At 40.1% G+C, this 12,801-nt stretch overlaps 1 long non-coding RNA gene across 1 annotated transcript in view; it reads right to left on the bottom strand.

The window, feature by feature from the left end:
• Window positions 1-6,959: 6,959 nt before the first annotated feature.
• Window positions 6,960-12,801, bottom strand: part of LOC124051761 — a 50,469-nt gene continuing 44,627 nt past the window's right edge. The window contains exon 4 of the long non-coding RNA XR_006841875.1: window positions 6,960-7,451. This is a non-coding gene — a long non-coding RNA (uncharacterized LOC124051761). The remainder of the gene's footprint in view (window positions 7,452-12,801) is intronic.

Consider the following 12,801-nt stretch of genomic DNA (forward strand, 5'->3'; position numbering starts at 1 on the left):
ACAAGGGGTGAAGATGGTTTTTAGTGGAGCTGCTGTAAAAAACAGCTTTTACAAGAGACAAGATCTTGACATGCTGGATAGTTATGATCCTAAATAATTAGATGTCCAGAATATTATAAGCGTATTCCATTTCAGCTAATCCTGTGATTTAAATATGTGTCAGTCCTGAAATTAAAACTGAGGAGTGCAAAATCCTAAATGGAAGATCAGATCGAATTGAAACACAGATAGAATTTCTTCTCACAGAACAAGAGATATGATCTGTAGGATTTTTAAGTATGCAAGACAGTGATTGTAACAACACAGCATACCTTTAGTATGGGGTTCAGCTACACAACACAAACCTGACAAGTTTCATATTAGAAATCTCTCTGTTTCACACACATTCCTGTGCATCAATTGCTGTCATGAATTATATGAAATTCCCAACTAGAACAAGTATGTATGTTGCATTAGCTTGGTGAGCAAATTATCACTAATGGAAAAAACAGATATAGCTTCAGGTCTTGTCTGGTTCAGGTCTCAGATTTGGCTGCAACAGTTGTGTTAAATTGAATCAGGTCTTGAAGACATGGCTACAGGTTTAGGTCTTGGCTTATGTAGAACTTTACTCAGCAGACTTCAGACTACAGTATATGTGTGCATGTGCGTGTTTAAATATCTGTGTTTAAGTGTGTATGTGTTCCCTTTATCAAGACAGCAACACACACACACACACACAAGGGATGAGTAGGAAAGAGAGAGATGATGATGACAGTCTTGATGATGATGATGGGGGGTAAGCTATGTCAAGGCCCTGACAGCTTTGACCGCCTCAGCCAATATTTGTCACTTTCAGCGTGCATGAATTCTTGATTTGATGTGCCTTAATTGATTCAGCTCTGCCTGGCACTGTCTGTCTGTCTGCCCCCCCCTTCTCTCTCCAGCTATCTACCTATCTATCTATCTATCTTTATCTTTCTTTACATTTCTATCTAATATAACAGGGAATATGGAATTTAGGCAGACTAAGATGAATGGATTGGAGGAGGAAGAGCAGCCAACGATGCTGCCCTCTCTGTGACCTCCTCCATGACACAATGAGCCCCAAATGGCAGACATGACAGAGGATCAAGTGCTTCAAAGTAAGCCAGGCACAGATAAAAACCAACAGGCCCCTTGGATGATGAACGCAGGAAAAAGCCATCATGTAGCTATCATGACACCCGGGCTTTGGTGCACAGGCCCCAACACATGTCCCATCATGTAGCTGAAGGAGGAAAAAAAAAGAAAAATGTCATCCACGAGTTTAACTGAATGTTATGAATGAAGCACAGTTGCATGTTGTGTAGCTTGTGTACTGGAGGTACTAAGTTGTCAAAATTAAAATTTGTGGTAGAATTTGTGTTTACAATATCAGTACTTTACAACACAATTGTGGAAATATGGGATTTTCTACAGATTTTTTTTCCTCATTCAGTTACCAGTTTTTGTAAGGTTTCAGTATTTTTCACATATTAGAAAAAATATCACCATCAGCTCTATGTGCCCTGTTACCATGGTGTTCAGACCAAGGTCAAACTATTCTATGTTTCTCACAATGCATGTCTTTTTTTCAGGCCTGCATTGATGCTGGGCACATTTACCTTGGTTGTTCTCAAGTAACCCATGCCTGCTACAGAAAGAAACACATCCAAAATTGATTTCCTCTTCCTTTTATTGTAATGGCATGCACAGTTTGAGTGGTTCCCACTAGATGTACGCCCTACTCCTCTGCTTATCCTTGGACCAAATGAATGGTGAATGGAGGGGAGGGGGGGGCAGCAGGCATCAAAAACTTGTTTCGTAAACACCTCTGTCTGTATATGTGTGTATGTGCCAGAGGGAATGATGTTAGTGGTCATAGACTGTTTCAATGAAAAAAAAAAAAAAAAAAATTCTTGGAAAAACTTCATCAAGTATCGCAAAAAGCACAGCACAAGGTCCTTCAGAAAACATGCTCCATATAGCACAACACCCACCTATTGTACATGTGTTGAAAGCTGGTAAATTTCCCATAAGCCCCCTTTGAACAGCAACGAAAAAGGCTCAACCTGACTAGATGAGAGCTCCGCCGTGTAGAAACACCACTAATGAATGTGAAGATGCTCACATGCTTTTTACAGAAAGCATAATTCTACTTTATCTGCCGTTTCATGTTGGGCCCATTCAAGTAATGCAAGATACCTTTAATCTCAAGCCAGGTTTTTCTCGTTTTATGATGAGCTGTGGGTAACACTCAAGTAGAGAAACAGAGGGAGCACCACTTTCTTCACAATAAAGCACAGAGGGCCTGGGCTGAACCTGTCAGCTTGAAATTTAAATGCATACTTGATTGCTTTTAAAGTGGGTGCCACTGATATCCTACTATGATGTTAAGGCTTCTTTGACGGGTGGTAAAAGCCTGAGAAAAAAACTTCTTTCGGGCAAAGATCAGGAAGGCGTGTAATTGAAAAGGAACAAGTTGTAGTTTTATTAAAAAGAGCATCTTGTGTTCCAAGCCCCACTCTACTCCAACCCCCGCGCATTATGTTGCTGTGCTGATGTCACATTGATTATGCTGATCGTAAACTGCCTTTGTTTGTCCCTTCCTCCCTCCCGTCAGTCATCCATCTGCAGGGATGAGCAGAAGTCACACTAAAAGCCATCTTTTCCATGTTTTCTGCATTTTCAGGTCATGATGCAGATAATGCCAGTCCCATTGGAGGCCCAGACGACTCCTCTTTTCCTTCGCACTCCAGTATATTAATTGCTTTTTAATGTTTCCCTTCTCTGTTGAAAGTTGTTGTATACTAACAAATCAACAATAATAAGGTTCTTTTTGCTGTTGCGGGCCACAGCTAAGACTAAAAGGGTAAAGTCACTGAATAATCCATGCAGGGTGCATTGGAATGAAGGCTTCAAGCTGGTAACAGAGGGGTTGTAGCAGGAGGCCATTTGGCTTTCGTTCCTGTCCCAAGTGTCCTCTGCTCCCAGCTGTGCACATGTCACAGAATGGGACTTTGGTGCGAGTGAGGACGGGAAGATGTAACATTGATCCAGCTAATCCAGCTAACCTGATGAAGCACTGTGACATGTCTCCTCCATCTTGAGCCATGACTTCAGGCAAAATTTGAGTTTTTTAGCATTCATTATTAATCTACATGGTTATAAGGAAAAGGAGCCCTGTTCTGAGGAGCCTTTTTAGATGAAATGTAACAATCTATTATGTCTGAATCTCAGGGAAATGGATTGTAGCGCATGCTTTTAAACATTAAATTATTTTGAAGAAGAAAAGGGAAAAATGTTTACTATTTTGTGATAAAACAGTAAATTTACACTGCAGCGTGTTTTGCTTGCATGCAGAAAGTTGTAGCAAAAAAATGAAGTCTGGAAGTCATATTCGTATTTTCATTGCTTGAGATTGTGTCTTATTGTTTAATTTTCAAATGGATACAGGAACATTGTCTGCTTTTTGGAAACTGTACCATATGTCTGCCTTAAAAAAAAAAAAAAAGTCTAGCCACAAATTACATGATTAATTAATTTGTTTCAGGCTTAAGCAGCTCTTTGATATTTCTGCTTGGTAACCTGCAGCAGCAAAGAGAGCTCTTATTGCTTAAGCTCCTAACCTATAACGTGCAGCCGCCTGTAACACGATTCTTGCCCATAACATACAAGGGAAGCAAATGCGGACATAAGCAGATGTACTTACAGTTTGTCTTTAATATGAAAGAGATCAACCAAACCAAACTATACGATAAGCAGTCTTTCTGTAACTAATCACACAATTAAATATAGAAGTGGTTTGATTCTGGCTCCTACTTTATTGAATTTACTATACTTGCTGAAATGTATTGCCTACCATACAGTGGTAGCTTACAGTTTGGGTGGCATATTCATATTTTTGTATTTCTTATAGCCAAAGGAAATATTCTTAAAGCATAAAGCAGCAGATTGACAGAAAAATCTGTCAGAACAGTAAGAAAAGAATCTTTTGGAGTGAATCATGGCTCAAGTCATTGCTGACTGTGTTCTTTGTCTGTATTATTAGTATGAAACTCTTTTTTTAAACTTTTATCTTCAATAGAAAAATGCACACTCATGAACATAAAGTGCTTCTATACAGATCTTCGAACATAAAAAACAAAAGTAGTTTGTTTGAAAAGTACAAGTTTGCTCATGCACACCCAAGCAGCATTTAGTTAGGAACGCATGGGGTGCAAGGGGGGTCATCAGCGAGTGTTTGGAGCTTGAGTTACAGGGCCAGCATCTGCCATCCGGCCATCAGGCCCTCATATCCATCACTGGCCGATGGCGTGGTGCAGCCCGGCATTTGTAAAAACACCCAGAGGAAATGGAGTCTCTGAGCCAGACAAGAATAAAATTAGCTTGATGACTAAGTTCCTCCTCAGGTCCCAGCGGGAATAGAACTCTGCCATTTGTTTTCATTACTTCCCTTGGCTGTAGATGGGAGGACGACGTGTGTGTGACTGTGTTTGCGTGCATGTATGTTTAGAGTAGAGGGTGCATGCGTATGTCTGTGTCTGCTTCTGTGTCGGAATAAAGGCACTACACAAAAACAGGCATTTTGTCATTTCCAGTACTGTATGGGTTTAATCAAACATATTCACTCGTAAACACACCAGTTCGATTCCAAACCTACTTCCATGTATAATATCTGTGCTTGGTAGAGGTGACATTACTGTTTGGAATTGTTCCACCACCCTTCATGACGTACAATATTGGCTTTTGCCACTTTATTGCATTAGCCTGAGAATATCTAATAAACACGCAAAGGGTATAAAAATTGATTTGCTCGCAAATGTGTTTTCATTCATTCCCAATGCTATGACCTAAGCCAACTTTTGCTCAACTAAATGTGCAACCAGCTTATTTTTTGTGGCTGATTTTAGTACTTTGTCATATCATGCCAAAGATTGTGAACTTGACAGAGGAAAAGTTGCTCTTTTCCACATATCTTTATATTCACCCTTACATCCCTGATCATATACACTTAATCAATTGGGTTTTAAAACTCTGCACGTATGAGAACAAATGATGAGACGGTTCCTAATGATTAACATCTGTAACTCTGATAATGTGTAAGGTATAAATTTACATTTTATATTTAATGTCTGAAGTGTCCTTAAAACATCAATTGGTAACTTAACAGTAATCTGTGCTGTTTCTGTGTGCCTGCAGGCTCACAGTGCAGAATGATTGTGCTGTTTGCATTAAAGCAGCACAAATTAGAATCACAGAGAAAGCAAGGAAGTGGAAGTCTCTTTTGTAAATAGAGAGAGAAACCTCAACAACACTACAGAAATAATGTCAGCCATACTCACTATTTTCAAGCCGTGAGAGCACCTCTGAACTTCACCTACTTACAAAGGCATTTCCCTGCTTTGAATAACGCTTTATCTTTCCCTTTTACAACACACAGCCACACACTTACACACACACCTCAGATTAGTTCCAGCTTTTACCCAGGGTGCCTGTTAGAGCTGAAGTGAAGACATCTTGTACTTCTTTAAAGCATGTAGCATTAACACCTTTGCCCCCTGTGTAAACCCTGAGTACTGACCCACAGCGGAGAGTGAGAAGCACACAGCTCCTTGGGATGTAGCAGTGTGAGAGCTACAGACCTGTGTGCAATTGTTACCACAGCACAGAGCAACACTTTTCAGTCAAAGCTCCACAGGAAGGAAGGGATCAGGAAAGGGAATATTAGAGGTGATGGAGAAAATGAAAGTGTGTGGATGTGTGTATGCATTTGTGTATGTGTGTTCTTTGGGAGATGGGCTGACTAAACAGGCCGGGAGGCTGGTGAGGCAGAGGCCTTGAACCAGAGGTGTGAACAGAGAAATCCGCTGGCATATTTGGCACATAACTACTAATAATTTTACTTTCATCGCAGTCTCTTTCAATCTCTGTCCACTTTACACACAGGCAGGATTTTTTTTTTTTATGACAAGGTCATTAAAGGGTTAGCTGAGCCAAATATAAAAATAAATGAATAAAATAAAATGAAAATGGAAATCGTTTTTTTTTCTTTTTGAATATTTCCAACATTCACCCCTCTGCTGCCGACCCAATTCTGCTGCTCACAGTAAAAATTCAGCCACGTCTTGTCTTTCGAGAACAACATCCTGGTACCTCTGGGTGCAAACTGTTTCACTGAAGCTACTTGTCAGCTAAAGGAAGTCTTTATTTTCAAAGCACTGTGAAAACCGTTTGACTGAGAATTTGAATAATAAAGTCAAATGTTTCCAGCTTTGTGACAGGTTTCTTAAGCTTAAAAAAAAAAAAACACAAGTGGATACGCAGTACAAAGTAGGGGTGTCATGATATGCTGGTATTAATGATAAAAGTGAGTAAAACTTAAGTATTGATATTGAATTAATGAGGACATATGATAGTATTATGTACATAATCCAGTGTAGATGTTAGTAATATTCATTTAATATTCATTAAGTGTAATTGTTCTTTTTGTATGCTTTAATACATTTATGGTTACAGACTCTTAACCTCCCTACACTTGTATTTTGATTGTAACAAAAAAAAGACAAAACAGTTATTTATTTATTTCTATAGATATGGTTATTGTGAATTCCTTTGACAATAATTACTGTGTAGTGAAAATCTCATATCATATCACTCCTAGCATAAAGTACGTGTGCACATGTAAACCGACCATAGCATAATGCATTTAAATGTGCAATTATAGGAAGACCAGGAGAACACAGCTGACGGGACAATTATATGACTTCCCAGAACCATCGCTGGCTGAAAGGGGGAAGTGATTTTCTCTAATGTATCTCTGTGTTGTGTCCTTGTCCTCCCACAACTGGTCTGCACACCAACAGTTAGGGGTCCTGCAAAACATGGGTCAAGGCAAGTGCGAGTGTGTGTGGAGACAGAGAGACAGAGAGAGAGAGAGAGAGAGAGAGAGAGAGAGAGAGAGAGAGAGAGAGCGAATGAGAATGAGAATGAGAGAGAAAGAGAGAGAGAGTTTGCCAGTGACAAGGAAGTCAAATAAAGGGAAGAAAAGCTCCATTTCCCCAGCTAAATGTACCCCTGGGAGGCGTAAGGGAGGGAGAGCGAGCACAAGAAAGAGAGAAAGGTTATGAACCGACAATACTCCTGCAAGGCTCCAGATTTACAGCTACCAAGCCCTAAGAGCTCCGCCATGCTTATTTCTACAGCCAGTTAAAACAAATTGTGGCCATGTTTCAATCACCCACATCCTCTTCTTGCTCATCCGCTCAGGCTGAGCTCTTGGCTGCTGTATTATTTCTCTCTCAATTACTCCTGAATAAATACTTTCCTCTAGTGAGGCAATCTTCATCCACTGGAAAGTCCCCACATGCTGCACATACATCCACCCTCTCCACAATCCTGAGTTTTCCCTCCGCTCCTTGTTTTCTTCTTATTTCAGCTCAATCTGGAACCTGGAGTGACGTAAAAAGGAAGTGGAGGCTGTTTTGATAAACTGTCGGCACTTTTGATTTTGTTTACTTACATTTTGTCATCAGTGCTCAACTTTTGTCGAAGCTAACATGTCGGCTTAATCGTCCTGGCAAAATGAGAGTAAACTGCTACTTTCTTGCTGTTTAATCCAAAAAAAAAGAAAGACATGCAGCTCTTTCCATACTGAGTGAAATTCCTGACCAGTGGAGGCATGGGTGAGAGAACAAGAAATGAATAAATACTCCCTCTTTTGTATATTTGATTGCAAATTGTGGTAAAAAGCCTTTCGTAACCTGATATGCTGTTTGATTTGGGTTCAGATGAGAGAGAGCGAGAGCGAGAGAGAGAGAGAGAGAGAGAGAGAGAGAGAGAGAGAGCACTGTCAGACAGAAGGAGCGGTGTGGGGGTAGAGGATGGTTGGGGGCAGGTATGGGGTCACAAGAGTGTCTTTTTCATGTTGCAGATTAGAAGCAGATGTTGGTGGGATTACACCACCAGTGTCATCACTCACCCCACAGCCCCACTCCGTCTATACACAGTCATAGTGCATGCACACACACACACACACACACACACACACACATATACGCATGCACAGGCAAAGGGGGTTAGAAAAGTTTCACATTGCTCTCTACTGTTCATACAGCTTCAAAGTGAGCAAGGAGCATCAGTGAATGATGTGATGCACGGCACCATAGCTAAATCAGCCAATTCCAAGATGATTAAACCGACTTTGATGAAAATATATTGAGCATGGAAGTCTGATATTTGAAGCTCAGGGCCTGAATAAATCTCTGAGTTGAAGATGTCCTTTAAATGACTCAGTCAAACAATTAAAAAACATGAGCAAACCAGAAAAAATGAATGGACACACACGCACACACACCATTAAGAAACTACTGGAACGGATTTGTTGTGAAGCAGCTGCTGGAATGTGATGTACAACATGGAAGCATTTAGCCACCGAATACTGACTTATTGCTTCAGGAAAGTTAATCTTAGTCTAGATTTGTACATTTCTTTGTTGCTTTTTTGCTAATGAATCAGTTTGAAATATTGCCAGGGAGGAATGGATTTCATTACAGCTCTGACAAAGCATGGAAAAGCTCAGGCTTTTTCTTGTATTCCTTTGGGCATCTCACATAAAGGAGGAGAATTTAGTTAATGAAGGAAAAACCACATACTGAATCAGTTTTTGAATGAAAGGATGCTTCTGATTCAAACACTTGCCCTCTGAATGACACAGTGGCATCGATTGTGTTTGTGAACGAAGGATGAGATTCAAACACTTGAAAGATGAAAAGAACTGACGAGTCCAATTGTGTTCTATACTACACTGTAAGACTCACACATAACCTAAAAAAAAAAAAAAAAAAAAGTGGTAATTAGTTTTCAAAAATGCCCATGGTCATACTTTACAACCAAGTAATATTGGTGTAGGAAAAAACTTTCACAGTATGTCGAGTGAATGATTTAATTAAGCTGTTAGTTAGCACTGGCAACTATGAGAAGTTGTGACGATAATCAGATTCGTGCAGGATTCAAAGAAAAGTTCTTGCCGCCTTATTAAAAAATGCAGTCAAATGTGACTTTTGTTGACCTCTTATTGTATTACATATATCATACGCTAACAATAACAGTAATGCTGTAACCCTCTCTTGTGTCTATACATCTGTGCACTCATGTCCCCAGAGCCACCCCCACCACTGACCTCAGCACCACGAACCTCCCTGGGCCTTGAAGTGGTCCCGGGCCTGGAAGATGAACGATGTGACTGAGAAACCGCTGTCCACAGAGAGCTTATTGGTGCTGATGGAGTTTAATCTTGAGATTGCTGGAACCCTATATTTTTGAATGTGTGTGTGTGTGTCTATGTCAAAGTGAACTTTGTTTCCACAAATGTAAGAAAATATGTAAAAAATGCCTTTATATGAGCCAAGCCTCTGAGTGTGGTATTAGCAGGCATAGTGTGGCCTGCTAAGTCTTAGCCGTTTGATATCGGCAGAGGGGTGTCATGTGGTCATGTGGTGTTGGTACAGAGGACAGGAGCCTAGAGGCTTCATAAAACATAGCTGTGAGGAGAAAAAGCTGCAGCCCACAGTGCTTATTGTTCCTGACAGAAACCACACTGGGGCTGTGAGTATGGTCACAGTTGCTGAGAACACCACCACATCATATTATAGTTTTGTTATTTTGACCAGTGCAACCAGCTACTGAAGCCTGACAGCCTTTTTCTGGTGGGGGTTGGAGATCTTGACCGGATGTCAGAGGTAACTGTGGATCAACTATGACTGTAGGCATCCCTGTAAAATTTGTGGCCATATGGGAAAAGCTTTGCTGAGAGAAGAGATGGTTCACTGTGTTCGTTACTGTGAGTGAGAAATATAGACCTTGTTGAGAACATGTGTATAACTTAAAATCACAATGAAATTTGAAAACATTATTTATGGAAGATTGAGATGATAATACAGAAGCCCCAAAACAGCAATAAATTTCAGGCCTCACAGCAGAGTAAACTTGGCTTTCAGTGACTGCTGAAAGTCTATTGTCTTGGACTGAATCTGTGATTCACACAAGTCATCAGGCCATTGTCATTAGATCAGACCACGTGTGGTGTTCAATAGGAGGCTCAATAGTCCTCATCAAGGTCATCAGACTACAATTCCTGAAGACCAGTGACTTCAGCTGAGGCAGTAAGGATCATTACAGCACTGCTGAGAAAAGTTTACACTCTGAGGTGTAAAAAATATCCTTAAGATAAAAATTGTTGAAATGCCAGAGAAGATGAACTAGAGACAGCTGTGTTCTTCTTTGTGAGACATTAATGTTATGCGGTGATGATCTGCAACAGGTCTCATGATTGTAGCAACAAGATAAATTCTGAAATATAAAGAAATGATTCTCTCACTGTATTAATGAAAAAAGTACAACAAAGCTCATCATGTCAAACACTCACATACACAGACATTTTACAAGAACGAAGAATTTTACCAGATCTTTATCAGGAAGAAGACACAAAAGTTCCTAAAGCAGACTTGATATTGAGTGTGTGTGTGTGTCCAGCTCCAGCCAGCTTCAGTGTGTGAGTGTGTGAGTGTGTGTGTGTGTGTGTGGGGGGGGGGGGGGGGGGGGGGCAGACTGGCAGACAGACTGCTGGAGATTAAAGAACTTAATATAGACAGGCATTCAGAGAAGTTCAAAGACTGCCATATAGCAGATTTTTACGAGAAAATGTCCGATGATCACAGTAACACTTGCAGTGACACATCAATGCAATTGCATTTTTTTTTCTCAACATCCCATTCAGTCTCTTTCACAGTATTGAAAAAGCTAGTCTTTTCAGAGCATTTTAATTTTGTAACTCATGGATAAATTAAATGATCAAGATGGAGTTTTCTGAAGTGCGCCTATCGTATGCTGTCTCTTCCTGGCAAGGTGTACGTGGAGCCAAGGGATCAAATCCACCCTGTGTTGTTGTCTTTATCATTTGGTTTTCAGTCGCAGATGTTAAAACACTTCAACTGACATAGAGTCATGTACCAAGTAACTCAAACAACACTAGAAGAATAATAATAGGCACAAAAGAGAGACGTTATGGGCATGAAGTACAACCTGAATGCTGCTTGTCATGACCTATATTTAGTTTCAAAGAGTAACTCTGTCCCCTCTTTATCTCCCCTACTACATGGTGACTGCATGCAACCCCTGAGTGCTTTCTGAGAACAGTCCTAGAGTCCTGAGAGCCCACTCTTGAGGGACTATCTCTGTGCTCTTGACCCAGCAGTACAGCATGTAGATAGCCTTAACTATGGTAACTGATGCACAGAGGCAACATTTATCTCTTAAAGATTCCTGTTGAAACTCTTCACAAAGTACAGTGAAAGGTTTTCAAGTGGTTTGTTTTGGTTTCTGAGATGCTGGGATCTGAATGATGATCGATTTTGCCAGGTTGTATTATTACCCTAATGTTCAAAATGTGCAAAGAACTGAAAAACAAACAAACAAAAAAAAAAACAGCCAAACAAAGTATATTAAAACTGGACCGTACAAGTTTCAGCACTGGCATCAGCATTTGTGGCTGCTGTTTATGCTTCCACTGTCATTTCAGTTGAGCACAACACCGAAAGACCCAACTCTTTGCAGCAAGCATGCCAATCATATCTTGTAAGGTTCATGAATCATCCATGTATCACATGAACCATTCACACCTGTGCATTTATCAATTTGATTTATGTATTCACCACTGTTTCATATTACTTTTTTATTGCATTTTATGTGAACAATTTGCTGAAATCACAAATTCTCAGACTTTGTGAACTGGGAGCTAAATGTCCATATGCAGATATGATCTAGAGTTTTTATAACTCTTAAAAACTCTTCATACCATATTTATTGCTGTTTGACATGGGAGTAATGATTTTGAGGACAACCTGCCTTAACAGTTATTACTGCATCAAAAGGCAGCTAAAGGCCATATATTCATATATAATTTACTTTGACCTGCTCCCATATCATGGATTTATATCCCAAATCTGCTCCCTCTGACCTACAATTAACCTTACTAAAATGAGTTAGACACAGTCTTTTGTGCTTCTATATGTCTCTTAAGTGTGCATGTGCATGCACATGCATGTATGTTTTTCTACATCCTTTCCCTCCCCTCTCTTTTCTTTTTAGCTCCTCCATGTTACTTTTCAGCAATTGAAATCAAGGTAATGACTGGGCAAGGAAAAGAATGTTCTTTCAATAGATAATTAGGGAGATTGGTTTACCAGGGCCACTCAAAGCCTTTTCAAATGCAGGGCTCAGTCCAGGCCTTGTTGTCTGCTGAGCCCAAAAGGCTCCCAAGAGAGGCATTTGCTTTGGCTTCATTTCTCAGAGCAGGTGCCTGGCAGGTAGTCAATGGAGACGGCCAGTTGAGATATATAAGAGACCCATCCCCCTGGACAAGGGGTCAACATCACAGGTCAGGGGTCATGAACAGAGGTCACAAGGTCAATGTTTAGCACACAGGACTGGCCAGATGACTGGAAATGTACTCTGGACAGCCAACTATCAGTTCCATGACTAAATGTGTGCAGGAAGTAGTGTTACTACTGTTATTACTGTTGTTGATTGACAGCTACCTTTTCTTCCCTCTCCATCCAAATAAGTGAATTCAGATAGCAGCGCAAAATTCACAGGCTTCATCATTCCACCCAAAATTGAGTAATTGTTCTTCATATCTTACAGTTAAATAATTATTCTGTTGTGTCTTATAATTTCGCTGTTTATGCTTTAACTGGCAATTAATGTTAAAAATATGACCTTCTTAAAAAACTGACAAGTTCA

This window comes from Scatophagus argus, chromosome 20 (assembly GCF_020382885.2).
Source record: "Scatophagus argus isolate fScaArg1 chromosome 20, fScaArg1.pri, whole genome shotgun sequence".
Lineage (NCBI taxonomy): Eukaryota > Metazoa > Chordata > Actinopteri > Scatophagidae > Scatophagus > Scatophagus argus.